The 20,440-nt window shown below is 43.2% G+C and overlaps 1 protein-coding gene across 2 annotated transcripts in view; it reads left to right on the top strand.

Annotated features, from left to right (window-relative positions):
- KDM4B (lysine demethylase 4B) overlaps positions 1-20,440 on the top strand; it is a 350,269-nt gene that overhangs the window by 203,266 nt on the left and 126,563 nt on the right. The gene's annotated exons all lie outside the window — the stretch shown is intronic.

The raw sequence follows: 20,440 nt of genomic DNA, 5'->3' as shown, positions 1-20,440 counted from the left end.
CCTGGGAACCTGATTGACAGGGACCCATGGCACATCAAGTCAAAATGCATCAGAAAGTGGCGAGGTTACTGCAACAGAAATCCAGCTTCCTACAATAATCCTCCAAATTCTAAGGGTAGCTGGGACCCCTACCTTCCTGTGCTTACGATCGTTCCCACTACTTCCATTCCACATTTTCCTCCTATCCTCCCCATATTTTTTTCAATATTTGTTGACACTCCATAGCTTTATAAATTTCCCTTTCCATCTCTTTATATAATGCAATTCCAGTTTCCTAGTTAAAAGTTCCTCAACGGGGGTTGGGTTCCTTTTTCAGACCCCTGTCACTTTCCTGTCATCATGGTTCAATCCTTGTTCAAGCTGTGTGACCCCTGTGGGGCAAGGAAAACCTTTGAGGATTTCCACACAAAATGCATTTACTGCCTTCAAAAGTGAGGTCATGTACCAGGTGACTGCCGACTGCGTGACATTTAGTGCCAGGACTGTATATAACAGGTCACCTTCTCAGCACCTTGAATTTGGGAGTTTAACTGGTAAATATTCAGTTGGAAGTGCTGCAGATGATCCCTGGCTAAGTCTTCCGAGTCTGCCTCATTAGCTCAGACGTCTGGCTCCCTTGACTCAAAATCTCAAAAACCCACAGAAAAACCCTCTTGAAGGTGGTTCCTTATACCATCTAAACATGCCGAAAAATTACCATCACTGTCAGCCTTACTTTGGTGAATTTGCAAAACAAACTTAAAAAAAAAGTACTGTGGCCATGGGCTCTTAGTTGATTTTGTTCACACCATTGACTACAACGCATTACTTACATTAAAGAGCACTACACCGGCAAACATGTCTGCACTTTTTAAGTCCACACCCTTGGCATCTAAACCTCAGCCATCGAGAGCTTCACTGTCATCATTGATGAAGAAACCATCAGAAAATGCTGCAACGTTGTTGACTTCCTCATCAATCAAGATACCATTGAACACTTCACTGATACGGTCTCTTCCACAGGCACCCATTTTCCACTGTGTTTACTGTAACAATTTGGTCTCTGATTTATTTTGTCAGAATCATACCTGATCCATAGATCTGTTTGGCCTCAGAAAATGATTGGGAAACCGTGATTGGGAGGATCATATTTGTTCTGTTGAGGAATGACTTTATTCGGACACATGCTCCTAAGCAGAAGGTTCTCATGACCTTGATATACACTATGTACCATGTGACCCCTCCAAGGTAGAACCACAATTGCCTATGGTTTGAGATCCCTTGGACGACTTCTATGCAGTCAGGCCTTGGAAAATCTACTTGCCCACTCGCTGTGCTATTTAAAGGACCTACTCGTCACGAGTGAACTTCACCTGGAAAGGAACAGGTGTCCTGTTCATTCATAAAAACAATGAGCAATAATGATGCCTTTAAATCTTGTTTTTATCTTGACACATTTACTGTCTGTTCAAGGGCGGAGGTCAAATGTCATTTATCTTTTTACTATTTGCTGCTCATCTTATCCTGGAAAATGTTTACTTTTCTTTCTCTTATTACAGTGAGAGGTTTTTGTTAAGGGATCTATCTGACAATCATTGTGAAACAAAAGGCTGTAAGATGTCAGTTTTTTTTAAACGCACAACATTTAAACAGCTCGTAAAGGAACTGTCCAAATATTTCAAAATATATCCGGAATTACGAAAGCTTTTTTTTTTTTTGCATTTCAGAAGAGTGATGCAAACAAAGATTTAAATAGGGGCAAAATTAAATCAGGACACTACTTGGTGATGTGCAAATGACAAATATTTGCAGAAACTCTATTTCTAAAGATTACTTGTACACTATAGAGTTTTAGAAGTAGGAAGCATGTCCGTGGGAAATGTTGTGGCCATTGCAATAGAAAATCTACTGATTGCAAATGAGTGTGCTATTGATTCACGTTTAATAAATATTTACCCAAAGAATGAGTTTTTAACCCCTTCAGCGCTGCGCGGATTCCCCCGCGGTGCTGAAGGGTTCGAGCGCGGGCGGGGCCATGACGGAACGGTTCCGTCATGAGCACAGCTCAACCGATGCTCATGACGGAACCGTTCCGTCATGAGCATGGAAGGGGTTAAACATGATTTGAAAAACATTCCTGCCCCTGCCCTGATGACAATGCTGTTAATGAACTAAGGGGCAAGTCAGCATTCATGGGTGTCCTACATGTGGCTAGATTTGTATCCTATATGGAGCAAAAGTTTAGTCTATTAAAGCAAACTAGTTTTTTGTACAACAGACATGCTTAACTAGTGTATTTGAAGGTGCTCAGATGATAAAGAAGAAAATGGATCAGTAAATTAAAATATTTGCCTAGGATCACATCATTTAAAACCAGTTAATCAGGGATTTATAGAGCGCACTACTTACCCGTGATGGTCTCAAGGCGCTGGGGGGAGGGGGTTCGGGCAGCTCCGAGGTAATCAGAAGAGCCAGGTCTTGAGGTCCTTTCTGAAGGCTTGCAGTGTCAGGCTTCGTCTGATGTTGAGGCGGAGTTTGTTCCAGGTCTTGGCCGCGAAGAAGGATCTGCCTCCTGTTCTGGCTCTGTGGATGCGGGGGATTTCGTCTAGGGCTTGGTCGACGGAGCGGAGGATTCTTTTGGGGGCATGGAAGGAGATTCTTTCGAGGTATTGGGGTCCGGTGATGTGGAGGACTTTGTAGGTGTGTGTGAGCAGCTTGAAGGTCATTTTTTTTCTGACGGGGGGAGCCAGCGGAGGTCTCAGAGGTGATGTGGTCGTGTCGTGGGATGCGGGGAACGAGTGGCTGCGGCATTCTGTATAGTCTGCAGATTGTGGAGAAGCGATTTGTTTCCGGTGTAGAGGGCGTTCCCGTAGTCCAGTCTGCTGGGGACTAGTGCCTGGGTGACAGTTTACCTGGATTCGGGGGGGGATCCATTTGAAGGTCTTGTGGAGTTTGCAGAGTGTGTTGAAGCACGTGAAGGATACGGCGTTGATCTGTCGGTTCATGGTGAGAGGAGAGGAGTATGATGCCGAGGTTGTGGGTGTGGTCCGTGGGTGTGGGAGGGTTTCCGAGGGCGGGAGTCCACCAGGTGTCGTCCCATGCAGAGTGGGTGGATCCGAGGACTTCTGTTTTCTCCGATTTGAGCTTCAGGCATCTGCTGCTCATCCAGGATGCGACGTTCTTCGTTTCTTCCTGGAAACTGTGCCTGATGATGTCAGGTTCCTTGGTGGGGGAGATGAGATGGGTGTCGTCGGCGCAGGATACTGTGCGGAGTTCATGTTTTCTGACTATGGTTGCGAGGGGGCCATGTAGATATTGAAGAGCATGGGGCTGAGGGAAGTTCCTTGGGGTAATCCGTATTGGATCTCTGTGGGTTCGGAGAAGAAGGGCGGGAGTGTTATTCTTTGTGTTCTGCCATAGAGGATGGAGAAGATCAAATCCCCTGTATGCCTGCGTCGTGGAGTCTGACGGCTAGTGTGTGGTGGGAGACGATGTTGAAGGCTGCTGGAGGTCTAGTAGGATGAGGGCTGCAGTGTGGCCTTGATTGAGGAGTGCACGGATGTCTTAAGTGGCAGCCAGGATTGAGATGAGTTGAGAATGTTGGATTCTATGAAGTGCGTTAGCTGGGTGTTGGCGATTTTCTTGGTGACTTTGGTGGTGAAGGGGAGTAAAGAGATGGGCCTGTAGTTCTTAAGGTCCGTCTGGTCTGCAGAGGGCTTCTTAAAGAGGGGTGTGAATTTGGCGAGTTTCCAGTCATCAGGAAAGATGCCTGTTGCAAGGGTACTTTTGATTGTCCATCGTAGTTCTTGTGCGATGGCGGAGGCAGCTCTGTGGAAGATGTGCGGCAGACAAGGGGTCAGCGGGTGCTCCCGAGTGGATGCTCCTCATAGTCTTTGCGGTGTCTTCTATGGTGACAGGGGTCTAGGTGAAGAGGGTCGGCTGGGTGGCGTTGCTGGTGGATTGTTTTGGGTCGGTGCCTCGGTCGTTTAAGTTGTCGTAAAGAGTCCTGATCTTGTGGTGGAAGGAGCTGAGTTTGTTGCAGAGGTCCTGGGAGGGGGGACGTCGCAGGTTTCGCTGTGGGGGTCTGGTGAATTCTTGTATGATGTTGAAGAGTTACTGGGAGTTGGAGAGGATTTTGTCCTGAAAGAAGTTTCTCTTAGTAGATCTGATGAGTTGGCAGTGTGCCGTCGTGGCGGCCCTGTAGGCGGTGCGTGCTTCTGGGATTTTTCTATTCCTCTATGCTTTCTCCAGTCGTTGGCACGAACGCTTGGATTCTTGTATGTCCTTGGTGAACCAGGTGGCTTTCGTCTGTTGGAGTCTTGGGGGGGGGGGGGGGGGTGGCGCGAGCGTGTTTGCGCAGTTGGCGACCCATTGGTGGAGGTCGTTGGCTGCGGAGTAGGCGTTGGTCGTGGTGGTGGGAGAAGTGTGGCTGAGGGCGGAAGTGAGGTGCTCTTCGGTGATCTTGCTTCAGTTTCTGCACGGGAGGCGTGTCGTTGGCTTGTGTGTGGTGGGTTTAGTAAAGGTCCATTCAGAGAGGTTGCGTGGTGTGACTAAAGTGGATGTTGTTTCCTCCGGCCAAGATGGGGTTGAGGTTTTGTCCCACCTTTTCTGGGTCAAGAGTATTATAATTAGGTAGAGTCGATTATGTAAGTCTCTAGACTAGCAGGTCTAGTAACATATTTGATTTTTCGAGGCCTGATGCAGGGAAGCAAATGATGAAAAACAATTAAGGAATGCCACAACCTGCTCCTCAAATACCACCTCGGGTGCCATCGGGTCAAACTTCTCAACCCAGAGACTACACTGTCAAATATTTGGACTATACCGGGGCTTTAAAAATCCGCTCGCATATGTGAGCTAAATTTAACGAGGTCGAGCTGTTTTTAGGTCCTACTCGCCCTTTCTGGCGAGTAAGAAGACAAACTAACTTTTGTCCTCCGTCTGTGAAAACGGAGCAAATGTGACAAGATTTAAAGGCATTTTTATTGCTCAGAAAGTTAATGAGCAATAAAGACGCCTTTAAATCTTATCTTGTCACATTTGCTCTGCTTTCAGAGACGGAGGTCAAGTAGGTTGCAGTTAGGTCGAGGAGATTTTTCAAGGTACTAGTCCTACAGGACTAGTACAAGTTTTTGGGATTTTTCGAGCCCTGTATACTATTTGTCTTGGTACCTTCAGAAGAGACCACACCACTTAGACCTCCAGAAGTACCTCTGAACATGTATAGAGATGCTGATGATTGAGGATACCAGCGGGGGAGGGTGGTAGATGATATTCGAGAAGATAAACAAAAACGGGATTTTTATGGTCTGATTGTGGATTTCAGCCTAGAACCATCACACACAAACTCTCACCCAGACATCATTCATCAGTTTCACTGTCAGATCAATAATGCATCACAAACGTATTTGACTAGCAGCAGCTATAGAGAGAACCTAATTCCTGTTAAATTCCAAAGCAAAATCTTGCTTATATGTGTAATGTATTCCAATGGTAGGCCTTCCAGGGTAGGAGGGTTTGACCTTTATGCGAAGTCGAGTTACAGGACCAGCACTCATTTCTCTGCTCATTGACATTGCACCTCCCTGTTTACTAAACAAAACCTCACTCAGTAATTGCAGCTGCGTAAAGATCACACTACCAGTCTGCACTATGCTTAGTCTCTACAGACTGTAAAGGTAAGTGCCTATATATAATGGGCAATAGAATCAATGTCTTCATAGTGATATCAGGGAAGATAGCTATACTGCCATACTAGCCATAGACAACTATTTTATATCCCCTCTTTGATGGAAAACTTACCAGAAGAATATCACAAACCAGCTAAAGCTATCCTCTGAGAAGGCAGGGATACACCTTCTACTCTTACTGATTCCGCCCTAGATGATCCGTCACCTTCTCACCAGGCGTAACAGGAGCAGTGCTGGGAAGTGATTGGCTAAAGTGCCCTTCCTTCAGGCTTGAGGTGCAGTCCAAAGTCCTGGATGTGCCTTTTAAAAGACGGCATTAATAAGATAAACATGTGGCTGCCGCCCTTCGAGCTATTAAAATGGTCACAGATATGGCCAGGTCTGTGGGTATTTCCCCCCCCAAAAAAGTTTATCACAAACTTAAACCATACTCTATAAGGACAAAAAGAACTATATGATCCTGGTTGATCAAAATGCTATCAAAGTTGCCAACCCCAAAAGCAGTGTCTACCTCATAGTATTCCAAGAGACATTCTGGCAGATGACAAGGAAAACAAGCATTTACAATGCAATGGTCTCGGCATTGTTAAAGTTAGAGCTGTTGGCATTGCTCATGACATTCTTGTATGTTTTTGTTTTTAAAACATTTAAAGAAACCGCATTGTTATTTACAATGTCAATAGCTTAATCACTCTCCAATGCGAGACCTATTGCATTTGCACCCACACACAGAGCCACTCACATAGAGCAACCTACACAGTTACCCCCACACAGAGACACACACACACACGCACCCCCCCCCCCCCCCCCCCTTCCAGCACCTGTGACGAGATTAGCAAAATTATAATGGCTGACAAAGGAAAAACAATAATAACATTGATAAGAATACAAAGTTACAAGCATTTATGTGCAGCAAGTCACTTAACGATAATACTCCATTTATTAGCCCGTAACAAAGAAAAGCTCAGGCTACCACTAATGAGCTTATTGGGAGGAAAACAAAACCTGAACGAAGCGGACGTTTGCTTAACGCATCAAAGACCGCAACTGCGGAGCATGTGACAGTGAAACAATATATCTTCTTGTCGCTTACAACGCTTATATGTTCATCTACTTACAAACAAGTTAATTGTTAAATTAAGTTCCCTCAATGTTCCCTTCCAACTTTACTTATCTTTTCCAACATATTGGAATGCATGCAGTTCAACTGAAGTGAACAGGACTTCGCCTTGAATTCTGACGGTTAAATACAAGCCAACACTGGAAACCAGATGACCAGAGTCATCTTAAAGGTATTCAGTCAATAAAAAAAGTCTATACAGGAAACCCACCGCAAATAAGATTTGTTATTTGTTTGCCCCGTTTCGAAATGATTAAACTGACACACAACTTTGCAAAAGCACACAAAATATCAATTGCAAACCACAGTGCCGCAGCAAGTAACTGAACTGAATCTGGATAGAGGATACCAGACAGATATTTGCACTCACCGCAAAAGCAGCGGAAACAGGCAAAGTAGGCCTTACGAAAGAGAGACTGTGAGGCGAGGACCACAGAAGACGGGCCTGGGATCTACGTACTGGGGAGGCACACAGCGGCAACTACGAGCTTGGGGAGGGGGCCTATGCCGGGCTTGAAGCAGCAGTGATCAGGAGCAGCGGCAGGGAGGGACCATGGGAAGTGATGCGGAAGAGTCCGGGTGGCTCTCGGATGAGAATTGCGCTGCATAAACAAATCAGACTGTCGGTAAGGCGGGGCTAACTTGTAGGTGACCAATCAGAGTTTATGCTGGCCTCAGACAGCGTCTCTTACGCGAGTTCTCCCAACTGCCCCAGAACTGTCCTGGTCGGAGGTTAACTAGCGTGGGGGCCTGTTCTCTCTGACTGCCTACACTGGTGTTAATCTCTGTGGACCCCTCTAAAGGAAGACGGCGAGACCTGCAGTAGCTAAAAACACTGTCCGGGATATCGGTATTCACCAGAACCCAAAAGAACCATTTATAACAGGCATGCGATCACCGCCCCTGCCAATTCCAAGCCAGGGAACTGTCCAACACCTCAAAGGCAATAAACAACTTGCAATTCCAAGAACTCTTACAACCAATCACAGGACGAGACTGCCCAACCAATCAAAGTTCACCACACTTGTCTAGCCACTTATAAAATATACTTAACGCCTATCTGATTCGCTTCTGGCTTCGCTCGCGTGAATCTTGCGAGCGCTCTCGAACTACTCGCTACAGTCACGAGTCGAAGCGAAGATAGCAGAGAACGCGAGGTTTGGCCCTAAAAAAAAACCAAGGCAGAGCAAAAGGCACACCACCGCCTTTCTCCGAGGCAGAGTAGAAATGCCTCGGAGAAACGCAGCGTCCTTTTCGGATTCGGGGGCGTGTTTTGCTGTTGTCTCCTCCCTGAGACTTCTCGCAAAAAACACGCCCCCCGATCCGAAAAGGACGGGGCCTGATCTGAGTGACGGGACCTCTTCTCCAATGGCTGGCCAGCATTTAAGAGGCCAGCCAATGGAGAACAGGGGAGAAGAGGGGCGGGTTCAAGCCCCTCTTCTCCAAGTCATAAGATCTCGCGAGCGAGACAGCGCAAGCGCAGCCTTAACTAGCCGAGACCTAAAAAGGAACTGTCCCCCTATAAAGAATATAACAAGTACCATTGAGTAGTTCAGTGTTTATGATTTCATGGATGTTTCCATAAAAAACTAGGATTACAGGTAAGAAACTTTTTCTTCACCCATTATTTATTTGCGTAGCTTTGGGTGCTGCTGCCTTGCGCTCTGGATTCTGTTCCATTAAAAGTTACAATCAAAGATCTAAAGAGACTGCTGCAGTCTTTCTCCCCTCTGGATTCGTGGAGGCAATTCAAGGATCCAGGGTTAGGATGAGGATGTTCACTGGGAGGAGGCAACATGCCTGAACAATGCAACACTCCACCCATCCACACACAAACACTAGCCTCGTTCAGTTATTTTGTCAGACTTTGGGCTCTTATGTCCAAGGTATTGTGCAGCTTGACATTCTCATGGAAGAAGGAAGATCAGTTTTTGTGCTTTAGGAAGAGCCTGAAAGGATTTATAATGGACTGCCTTTCGGAGGCACATAATGCGATTTAATAAATATTTTGTTTCTCTGCAGAAGAAGTTAATAGGTTAACAGTTTCACATGACTCATGATTCTGCCTCAGAAAGCAAATGAAGGCAGATCTGACTAGTAATAGTGTTGTTAAGAAAGCCTCTGGGCATGAATCTGGATTTGCAGACTATGAAGGAAAGTTAATGTATTTTGAAAATGGACTTGTAGCATGGCGGTGTTCAACATCTCAGCTGAATTAATCCTCTCCATGTATAAAGGGAGAGAGGATGACAAAACATTAAGATTGTATCACCCTACTTTCCAAGAGAACTTTGTATGGTAAGTGCTTCAACAAAAAGAATAGTATGGTTACTGAAACTAATGCACACCAGTATTCACACACATTTTCATACCAAGTGTACAGAACTATAAATTTAAACACCCACAAAAATCATAATCAACACAATGTTTCCATCCTTAAATCCTTTGCACAGCAGCAGAGGGACAGATTTCCCAGTTGACTTCAACTGTCAAGAGATACCAATGCAAAACTGGATATACACTATTAAACATTGATACACGACAGCACACTATGATTGCTCCAAATGTGTTATACAGACTTATGTCGCTCTGCATCCAGTCTGTGCTATATAATTGCCTATACACACCTAGACTGAGTTAAACAAAACACAAAAACAGCCCAAATGACATGGGGAGGATTTGCAGGTTAACAGGGGACACTCCAATGCGCATATTGCTACCAAAGCTGGGGAATTATGAAAACTGGTATTATTATTAAACTTTATTCGGCAATGAGCACAGCCATAAAAGATGCAGTACATTAAAACTGTAATAAATTCATTAAAAAACATTTCATTATATTACACATCACAAATGTCCCTATCTTTCTTGATCAAATATGAAGTGACATCGGACAATGTACACTCATCTTAAAAATCTTCTGACATAGGCAGGACTATAAATGCTAACCATTTCAATAAATCCTTATATCATCACAGAACCGATCACACACGGGCAAATAGCTTTTACAAATCCGCTAGATGTTACAGCCCTTTCGCGATGAGATGAGTTTCAAGTGGGTTCCGCCTATGGGAAAGAAGAATTTCTTAGCCATAAAATTTGCTCTTCTCTTCAGTATATGGATTTGACTTGTCTGCTTCCTTTGACCAAAGGCACTATTCCTAAACGTCTCTCATTGCTGACGCATCTCAGGTGATAGAAATGTAAGGGCTGAGAGATTCAGAACAAGATATTGAATGCCAAGAGAAGAAGAAACCTCTGAACAAGTATGTCGTAACACCCAAACACACGAATGTGGCTTTCTAAAGAAAGTTATTATGTGTTTATTCTTTGGTGGTCAAGTGAGGCACGGGTATTATGTGGCTTCCATGTACGTGAAAAAAATTGGGAGTGGGACCGTGTGATTTGGAGGGATCTCAATAAAAATCTGTATGACCCTCAACAGCTATTTTCGGCCAAGGGTGCATGCTTTGCCATCGGTGTACTAATAGTTGATAGCATCTTCATTGGGTCTCGCTTTCTCCACCGGGAGATGATCCCTCTGGTTCGAAAGAGTAGTTGGGATCAACATATGAAAAGGTGATCTAAAATTACCTCTTATCTAGGAAAAAAGTATTTGATGATTATTGCTTCTGTGTAAGTGCCATAGTAGGATCAAACCTACCTCTTTTCTGAAAGTTTTTTTTTTTTGCATAAACTCTATATGGTGGCTTTATGAATAAAATGTCCTTGTGCCACAAGTCCAAGTTCTGTTCTTAAATTGTTATTGACAGTAATTTGTGGATGTTTTCTGTTACCCACAAGAGCATGGTGTTGCAGTCTAACCAATCCTAATCCTTTGCTTCCGATGCTGCAAGGACTAGTACGTTTGCTTGGAGTTGTTAGTGTGGGTCAGTGACCAAATGTTTAATAGATAATGAGTATTCTTTTGTTTATATGGAACTGTTAAACTACTTGGAAACCATTTGGAAAAGAGGTTGTTACTGACTTGTGAAGAGCAGCTGCTGCAAATTACTTAAAATACTACACTGAGAACCATCCTGAGCCGCTTGCTCAATATCACGCAAGAACATCTATTCCAACATGTATACTGACAAGTGTTTTCAGCCCAGGCATGTCATGTTGCCCAAGGACCTGGAAAGTGAGGAGCAGAACCCCCATCTAATGACTCAAGAAGAATAAAGGGTGCTTGGTGGTCTGCTGTTGTGTTTGAGTCTGTTACAGAATCCAGGTGGTAGAGCGGAAAACTGTTAGGCAGAAGACTACTTCCAAAGCCTACCAATGAGCAGTCTTCTGGAATGGTCATCTGAATGTATTGACACTTTGTATGAATCTAGTTTTTTTTTTTTTGTTGCTACTTGATTATTGTAAGCTGTATTTTTCGAAGGAAAGTGGTTCAGAAATATGCAAAAAGGATTCTGTGATTAAAAATATTTGCTTTTGAAGCTTGAGTTTTGTTTTGATCAGAGTTCTTGTAAATACATAGTAAGTACTGGCCCTGAACTAATTGAAAGTTGTGTCTCTTAATTTAACATTTTACATAATTTCTGTTGTATGTATTTTTTTTCTTAATCGGACATTTTTGGAAGAAGAGTACGAAGTTTAAAACCTAGTCAAACTTTTTTTTTAAATCTGAAAAACGTAGCAGTGCATTTCTGGCATTCATCGGGTTGTGATTTTGCGTGTGGAGCCTTGTTCTAATGAGAATCAGATTTTTGAGAGGTCTGTTGAAGACAGTAGCGTGGCAGTGATGAATAATGGCTTGAAGAGGTTTTCTGCTTCTATATTGCAACAATCGATCCTTACTGAGTGCAATGTTAACTTTTAGCCCTTCTGTGCTGGCAATACCTGTGTTCATATGCTTCACGTATGCCTCACCAACTGCTCGAGCTTTAAACTTGGGAGAACGCATTTATTGACCTATTTAGTTCTTGGCAGTAGTGTACTATGCCAGATTATTGACGGTCAGTGACTGCTCCGTGTACACCTTGGAAGCACTTTCAATACGGTATTACAAAGAAACAGTTTTTATTGTAAAAACTAACTAAACTTTTGTAAAGGGTTGAAAACACTATGAGAAATGTTTTGTTTCGCAATTGTAAAGGTTGTTGCAGTGTCTTTATATATACACATACACACCACCACCACCTGTCTGCGAGAAGTCTGACTCCCACAAACATTGAACAATTTAGATCCGAACCAAAAGGAAAAAAACACCGCTTTTGTATCGTAAATGACTCCAAAGCATATATATCTTCGATGATGTTGGTTATCTATGAAGGAGTACGGCTTTTACTTATTGTGCATCTTTCTTTCACTTCCAATACATCTGCCATGTTTATGTTCATCATGAATTTCTACTTGTTGGAAGGCTATGGACTCAGTGAGCAAATATTACCCATAGTGAACCTTTCTTGGACCCCAGTGAGCTGCAGGTCCTATCAGCATGTGTTAAAATGGAAAATAGCTTTCTCCTACCTAGAAGAAAATATTTTTGCTGGATGATGTTGCTCCTGTTGGTAGCTACATTTTGTGTGGGGCCAAGATACTCTTGCTGTACGTTTGATGTGGTGCCTCCTTTTCGTAGCTGCAGTGGTAGATTACCTGTATTCTCAAATAGCTGCACTGCTTACGTCGTCGTCACACAGAAGCTGATGGTGCACAACAAACTGGAAAGATCCTTCCACCAGAGTTGTTTTGTGGCCAAGATGGGCTTTACTGGGATGTTGGGGCCCCAGTTGCCCTCGAGGGCATGGCTACATAGGTCTTAATTACCAGGCACACAAAACACACCAGGTGTTGTAACCAAGAAGAGCACCTGCAATCTTTGTGAATTTACCATAGTACAATGTTTTGATGAGGTGCCCTGTTGACTAGCCGTGCTAAAGCAGAAGCACCTAAGCTAGCTAACTAGACAAGGCATTTCTTTTAACAGTTCTACAGCCAAACCGGCATACCTCCTCTTTGTGCAGGGGAAATAAAGCACGCATGAAATCCTGGTGGCCTCTGCCTGGAAGAGGTATTGGCTCAGCGGGGCAGTTTCACATTACACCGCAATAGTCTCTTAAGATATTTCCCTCCCTCTTTATGGGGTTAAGATAGAAAATGTCATCTGAATGTAGTCTCTTCCCCTGTATGGTGCTTACCGTTGCTTTATACATGTACATTTTTCTATGGTAAAGATTCAGTTCAATTTTAAACACCTGCCCACTGTTTAACCAGGTTGTGATCTGAACCCTTTTGCATACCCCTAAGGAAATTCCTAATATCGTCTGTATCCGTAGTGTATAGATATTGATATATTTGCGAGTTAATGATTGTAGATACCTGGTACTCTGGGCATTGCTGTGCTTCAACCATGGTTTACACCACCTTTCCCATACAGTAAAATAAAATGAACTGGTCTTCTGCAATCCTGCCCCCTCGCTTTGGGCTAGCATTACTTCCAAACCAAAATGAAAGACTGAAGCTAATAGAGCACATCCACAAATCATGTAAGAAGGTCTGGCTGAATAACAAGTGATGAGGACCTTGTGTTGTTCAAAATCAAATAAGCATTTTCATACATCAAGAGGTCATGTGTAACAGTCCAAAATCCAATAAAGTATGATGAAGTAAAGAGGAAACGTGGCCAAAAATAGGGTCAATCGCTCTTTACTGGTGAGTGTTATCATGCGCGGTGACTTGGAGGACGCCCTTTAATTGTTAATGATATGGCTACATTATTGTTGTAATATATACCGATTGACCCTATTTTTGGCCACGTTTCCTCTTTACTTTAGAGATTTCCCTTACTGTAGCCTTTTACATGGTGTGGACCTCTTACTACATATGTACTTATTTTTCTAAACTTGATATTGGACTTCATCATATATACTTTCAATCGATAGCCTTGAGAAAGTCTGTAGTACTGATAAGTACTGACAAAACGCGTGTTGGCTGTACTCTGTCTTGGATATTGACTTTTCTATGAAATAAAAAGAACATCCTCTACTGACATCATGTGGACCTTTCATCATAGTTTATTTGATTTTGGACTGTTAGACATGACCTCTTGATGTATGAAAATGCTTATTTGATTTTGAACAACACAAGGTCCTCGTCACTTGTTATTCAGCCGGACCTTCTTGCATGATTTGTGGATGTGCTCTATTAGCTTCAGTCTTTCATTTTGAATTGGCAGGTTGCTCTGTATATCTGCCTAACAAGCACTCTTGGGTAGTGGGTGCTTCTAGCTAGCTAAGCACCCCGCTATATAACAATTTTCCATTTTACTGTTTCACGATATTGACATTTCTTTGTGTACTTATTCATATATTGATGTGCAGGTTCTCTCCCATTTGGGAACACTACTACCCTCTTCTATTTAAATTACTTCCAAACCAGTTCTGGTGCATTATTCAGAAAGGCTCCCTGATCATCTCTTTGCGTGCAACCAAGACATTTTACTACCATATAGCAAGAAGTGAGCGAACCACCCAGATGAGCTTGAGTCAATTTTTATCCATCAAACTTTTAAGAACATTCATTGATCAGCAGAGCTGGGGCTCGGTTATAGTGTTATTAATTATGGCAGATAAGATTTCAGCATTTCGAGCCCCATATTCATGAGGAGGATCACAATCTAGATTCTGGAATGAAAAGTGAATTTCGTTGCAGTTTCTTACAAGACTTGAAATGCCAATTACTGATCTTAAACCGTTTTTAGGTCTCGCTGGCTATCGCGTAAGCGATCGCTCATCGAGACTCTAGTAAAGGGGCTCCCAAAAGTGCTCCCAAAAGCGGATTGCATGGCGAGCACGCGCACAATCACGTGCATCGTGCCGCCATGCAATCCATTTGGCATCCTACTTCAAAGAGTCCGCTCCCCCGCCTGGAATGCGCTCCCCCGCCAAGCGCGCGCGCCATGCTCCGCCGGGCTTGTCTTGTTTAGAAGTCGCACTTTATTGGCATAAAGACCCCAGCAAAGCACAACCAACGACGCGTTTGCCCTTTCCTGAACATCCCATAAAAACTGTCATTCTCCATCTCATCACCTTCGATCACCAGAGAACGCGAAGACATGAAAGAATATTCACAATATTCACAACAATTCAATCGGCCTTAAAATACAAAAGTTTGCGTCCTCTGGCATGCTTCTCATAACTGTCAGCATTAGAGTTCAATCTCAAATCGTATTGTATACTTTAAAAAATATGAAGAGTTCGTTTATCACTGTGTTAAGTAACAGGCGAGCAGCGTCCAGCTGCAGAGGATAAACAAATACACACACTGGAGTTACTTCTAGGGGGGGTAGTCGATGCCTCAGTACAGCACCCCCAACTCGTACCACAGCGCGTGCGTGAACAAGGAAGCCTAACTTAATTTACTATCGACCTCAGCCCTCGACATAATCAAGGGACTACAATGGCACTTTGCTCGCGCTTCAGCCCAACGGTTGAGTTGGGTGTTATTAGGGTCACTCACACATATCTGCTAAGAAGCCTAATTATTTCAGTAACCAAATTAGCCTACCTTGTATATTCCATTGTGAAAAACAGTGACTGTCCCGGAAAATCCGGGACGCCTGGTCACCCTACCGCCATAACGTTGTTGCTCCTTTTAGAACAGGATAAATATTAAGTCAATAAAATACCACATTATCCTAAACCCAACTGCAGCTTTATTCCAGGTACTCGCAATACTTACACCACCATTCAAGTTCCAAGGACACTTTCTGTGGCAGTGTTGGGCTGCTGGGCATTCATTGGCTCCGCAGACACTCTACAGCGCTATTAGCTCTTTAAAGAGACTCCTGATGCCTGCAAAAATATTATTTTATTCATAAAATAAGTAGAAATGGAAGGCCGCTTTCCCTAATCTCTTAATAGCCTTCCCCGCGCATGTTCCACTGGAAAAGGCAGCCTAATGTAAATTTTATGCGCACACTGTCACACCTTTCCCATTCATGCACACACACTAGTGCATCCTTGACACTGCATGCATGCATGCAGATTGATAGCTACACACATTCTGCCCCAAGAACACACACTCTCGGGCTCCCTCGCCGCGCCTCTCTTCCTGACAGCACTTTTGGGCTCCCTCTCTGTGCTTCTCTTCCCTTGCTTCTCTCTTTCTCCCTCCCTGTGCTTCCCTCCCCTGCTGCACTCTCGGGCTCCCTCTCCGTGCTTCTCTCTCCTGCTGCACTCTCGGGCTTCCTCTCCATGCTACTCTCCATTCCCCTCAAATTGCCTTCCTCTCTTGTCGTCTACCCCTGCTTGCCTCTTCTTTCCACACTCTTTCCTCCCTCTCTGTCCACACTCTTGTGTCTCTTCTTTTCACACTCTTCCCTCCCTCTCTACACTTTTCTCTGCCTCTCCTCTCTCTGTCCACTGTACCACATCCCCCCTCTCATCCAGGTTCTTGACCCCCTCAAGTCTCTTCTACCTCCCATCTGTTCATTCTCCGCCTCTGCTTCCTGATTCCCTCCCTCCCCCACCCCTGTCCTTTTGTGCAGACCCTTCATTTCCAGCAAGCATCCATCACCATTTCAAATCGCGACAGCGGCGATTCTGAACCTCCCACTAACTTTGCCGCTGAGAGATTGTCGCACATTCGGGTGTTGAGCTTTTTATTTTAATCTAGAAATATTTGGTTTGTTTTATGTCTAGTGTAAGCCGAGGCCTTCTACTAAACCTTTTTGGTTCACGGGGCACAAATCCTAAACAAGCATTTGCAATGCAATAGGTCTCACATTTACGCAAGTTTGAGCTATTCACATTACAAATAACAATGCCTTTTATTTTTGTTTTCGTTTTTAAAACTTAAATAAAAGGCATTGTCATTTACAATGCCAATTGCTTAAACTCGCGTAAATGCGAGACCTATTGCATTGCAAATGCTTGTTTTCTTTCTTTCAATTTTGCACTCTCTCTTATCAGCAGTGAGTGTTGTATACGTTTCGCTTCTTTTCATTTGTTGCTGCTTTTCTGTTTGTATGTCTATCAACATTTGTATCCACATCCTCCTCCACTCACAGGATATATTGGTAACCTCGTTTCAGAGCATCGCAGAGGGCAAGCTTGTACACAATAAAATGGTAAAACTGTTGCTGAGGAGTCTTTTGCATCATTAGTGCAGAAAATATAACAACTGTCCACTCATCTTGATTCCTGTTCATTAAATACGTCAAATATTGCTCGTTTTCTTTTGCCCATCTGGCTTCTAAAGACAAAATATTAAACCATTTCCTATAAACAGTAAAACAAATAATATATATTTTCCTTGTGTGCAGACACAGCAGTACTTTACACACTTGTCTTCTTACCTCAGGCTGCTGCTATAGCTACAACTCATCTCTATTGTTGCAGAGTTGTAAGAGTGAAAAATAAGTATACCTCAAATGCACACCTCCCTGTCTGGTCTTAAACATCAATTACATAAGACTCTTGTGACCCACATGGCTGCTATTAAGATGTAATTTCAAACGCAAAAAAAGTAATCTCACTATTTCTTTGCTTGAAAATATAATCACTTTTTAATCTGTTTAAAAACCAAATGAGGCTTTGCACGTCTCTAACTTGTTTACCACTCCTACTACATGAACACCAACTACTGAGCACACAACGCTTTGGTTAGGACAGATAATCTCCTTTTCCTTGTTATACTTGCTGATCAAGCTACGATTAAACAGTGGACACGAAGAACGACCTGCATCCACCTACCGCCCTTCAGGTGCTGCCACCTTTCTCAGGATTTACCTTTTTCTAGTCTGGAATCTCATGCTTACACCTCTGGTGACAATAAAATTGCCAGCTGCTCCAGAATCGCGAAAGCCCAGAAATATTTTACTAAATGGCCATTACATAAAAAGAAAAATGCTTTATACACTGGGAGTTTCACTTAATGGAGTGAGTAACACTGTGTCAAGCGATGGATCTCTTCTCATCAGTAAGCCCTGTGAGTTCACAACTGTAGTGTAGGCGGTTTTGTGAGGAAATGCCCTCCCTGTTTATCAGTAATGTGGGTAGTTGATTAGCACCCCATCTGGATACTTCCAGCTGCCTTGGCTCCACCTTGTCGCCTTCATATCCCATCTTCTACACCAAAGTAGGTTAGCCTTTTAGGTTTTAAAGAAAAATAAAGTTTATTCTGAGATCTTAAAATAACTGTACAGATTCATTCTATTGACCTCGTTTAAAAATGTCACTGTAGAAAGAATGTGTTCTTAATTCCCTTAGTTTAAACACTAATCTTTTGACCATTGCAGGTTGGTCAACAATCTATAAAAATATGCCACCCACGTATTCTCACTTCAAGTTTTTTGTGTGAGTGAAATTATTTTTGCCTAGTTTGTGCAGGGACCATCAGCACACATTCACTTAGACCTACATTTTGAGCGAATTTTGTTTAGCAAGTAACTGCTTCTTCTCTTTAATAAAGAAAATACAAGTATTCCCTTCTTGGATCTATTTAAAAGCTGCAATGAAAAAGTTTATAGTATTCTCTGTATAAGGTTTGAGTCACTTTTAATAAGTTTTACTTGTTTCATGGGTAACTTCTTGGTATTTTTTTTATGAACCAGTACACTCCAGAGATTTCCACCTGCCTCCCCTATAATTCTAGATTCTATAGGGCCAGTACAGGGAACATGCATTTCAATGGTTCTAAAGGCTTCCTTTGTCAGAGTCTGTCTCGCTGCCCTCCATTAGCCTATCACAGCAAGTTGTATTTTGAAGTTAAGATGACTCGGGCTAATATACGACTAGGTTCTCAGCACGCTTACAAGCACTAGTATAGGATTTGTGGCTCTCCTGTCTCCTTTCCTCACAACACACTACATGTTTAGCTTTTTCTGTTGATTTACTTTGCTAGTTGGGAGAGACTGCTGGCCAAGTATAAGCTTGTAGAAAGAATGAATCTCAAAATCTGTGTTTAAGTAACCTCTCCATGAAATTTTTGCGTGCAATGGTTTGGATTTCTCTCTTTATGTCTTAAACGAGGTCTTCTGCAAGCTGAAAACAAATGTGGTTCACTGGAGCGGTCAACTGGAACACTAAAAGCCGTGGTCACCCCCACCTATTAGACTACGCAAGAGTCAAGCCTTTATGATAGGTTTGAGTGCTTCCTGAGCCGAGGCCCTTCATCCGCAACTATAGGGCCTCGGGTAAATGTATATTTAAAGAGAGGGTGCATGAGAGGTCACGCCAAAGATGAGGCAGTGTTCAGTCTACCAGAGATATTCACACATCCTTCTCGATCTGTAGTTGTATAACAAGATTTCTGTAGCCACACGCACTAACTGCCTTGTATCTACTGCTCCCATTTGACACCCACCAACTACTCCCAATGAGAGACTAGCGTTTTGTGGAGGACCACTCTATTCTCAAGACTACTTCTACTCTTTCAACTCCGTGCTTTGAAATTATCTCATCGAGGGGCAAAAGGACATTCATCATATTTATTTTAAGCTCTGGGCATTAGTCAATGATCTGGAATCGGATTAATCCTTCCCTGAAGGAACTGCTGTTGCACCACATCCTATCTGGGTGCACTTACACTGCCTTTGTGGGAGAATGTAGTTCTCCAGAAACTGCCACTGAGATGATCCTAAGAGGAAAATATTCCTGAACTTTTAAATGCAACCCATCTGCAGCGTCCTGAATCTTCTCTGCAAGGACATTGTAGCAGATATGCAGTCCAGAAGGACTCCACCAGGAAGATTATGATCATTCCGTAGTTAATAATAGCCTTTTTATGTAAATTATGATCATTCTGTAGTTAATAATAGCCTTTTTATGTAGATTATGATCATTCTGTAGTTAATAATAGCCTTTTTATGTTTGTATAGAAAGCTTGGAAACTAGGAATCCGAATGCTTATGTCACACCTACTGTGCTGCATTTCTCTATGTTCGGAACTTGCCTGTTGATCAGATAAATACCCTTTAACATTGACTCGGTATTATTTGTAAACAAGTAGCCATGGTTATGTGGCACTATGTCTCAAGTCTAACTCATGATCTTACCTCAAACAATTTCCACTTCATCGGAATCGCTCCATTCTTCACAGCAGATTAGCTCACTTGGCAGCTTGCAAACCGAAGGGCATCAATTGACAAAAATGTGAACCATGCATGCTGCGTTGCTTCTCCACAGGCTTGTCTCAACAGAAGTTGTCCAATGGTACCGCAATCTTCAACCTTTCTTTCATGCACAGCGGCAAACCATTTCACCAGGCCCTGAGGCCTAGTACATACTGACCCTTGGCTTTTGTCCAAGCACAGGCATCAAGTAGGTAGATTGATCCTATCTGAGGTACTGGATACTGAATCTTATCCTGAACAGAGGTACTGCACCCAAGTTCCTGGTGCCAGGGTAGGCCCATCTAGCCAAAAGGGACTTGGTGGTTACCCAAGCCGCCTCCTTGGGGCCCAACTCATCTCATCCACCCTGTGTGGGATGGAGGATCATCCAAAGTGTCTCCTGTAAGGGGTTGTCCTCACCCGAGACCTAACCCAGAGTATGCTGCAAAAAAGGCATTTTAAAAAACACAAATATATATTATTTTCACTGCTTATAGTCTCCGCTTAGCAATGCAGGCAAACACTTTTATCAGTCCTGGAGTGAAGTTCTTAGAAGCATAATGTAAACTTCATCAGTACAGCAATGTG

This window comes from Triturus cristatus, chromosome 12 (genome assembly GCF_964204655.1).
Source record: "Triturus cristatus chromosome 12, aTriCri1.1, whole genome shotgun sequence".
Classification (NCBI taxonomy): Eukaryota; Metazoa; Chordata; class Amphibia; order Caudata; family Salamandridae; genus Triturus; species Triturus cristatus.
Note: the sequence above shows the minus strand (reverse complement) of the source record. Positions and strands in the feature narration are given on the sequence as shown.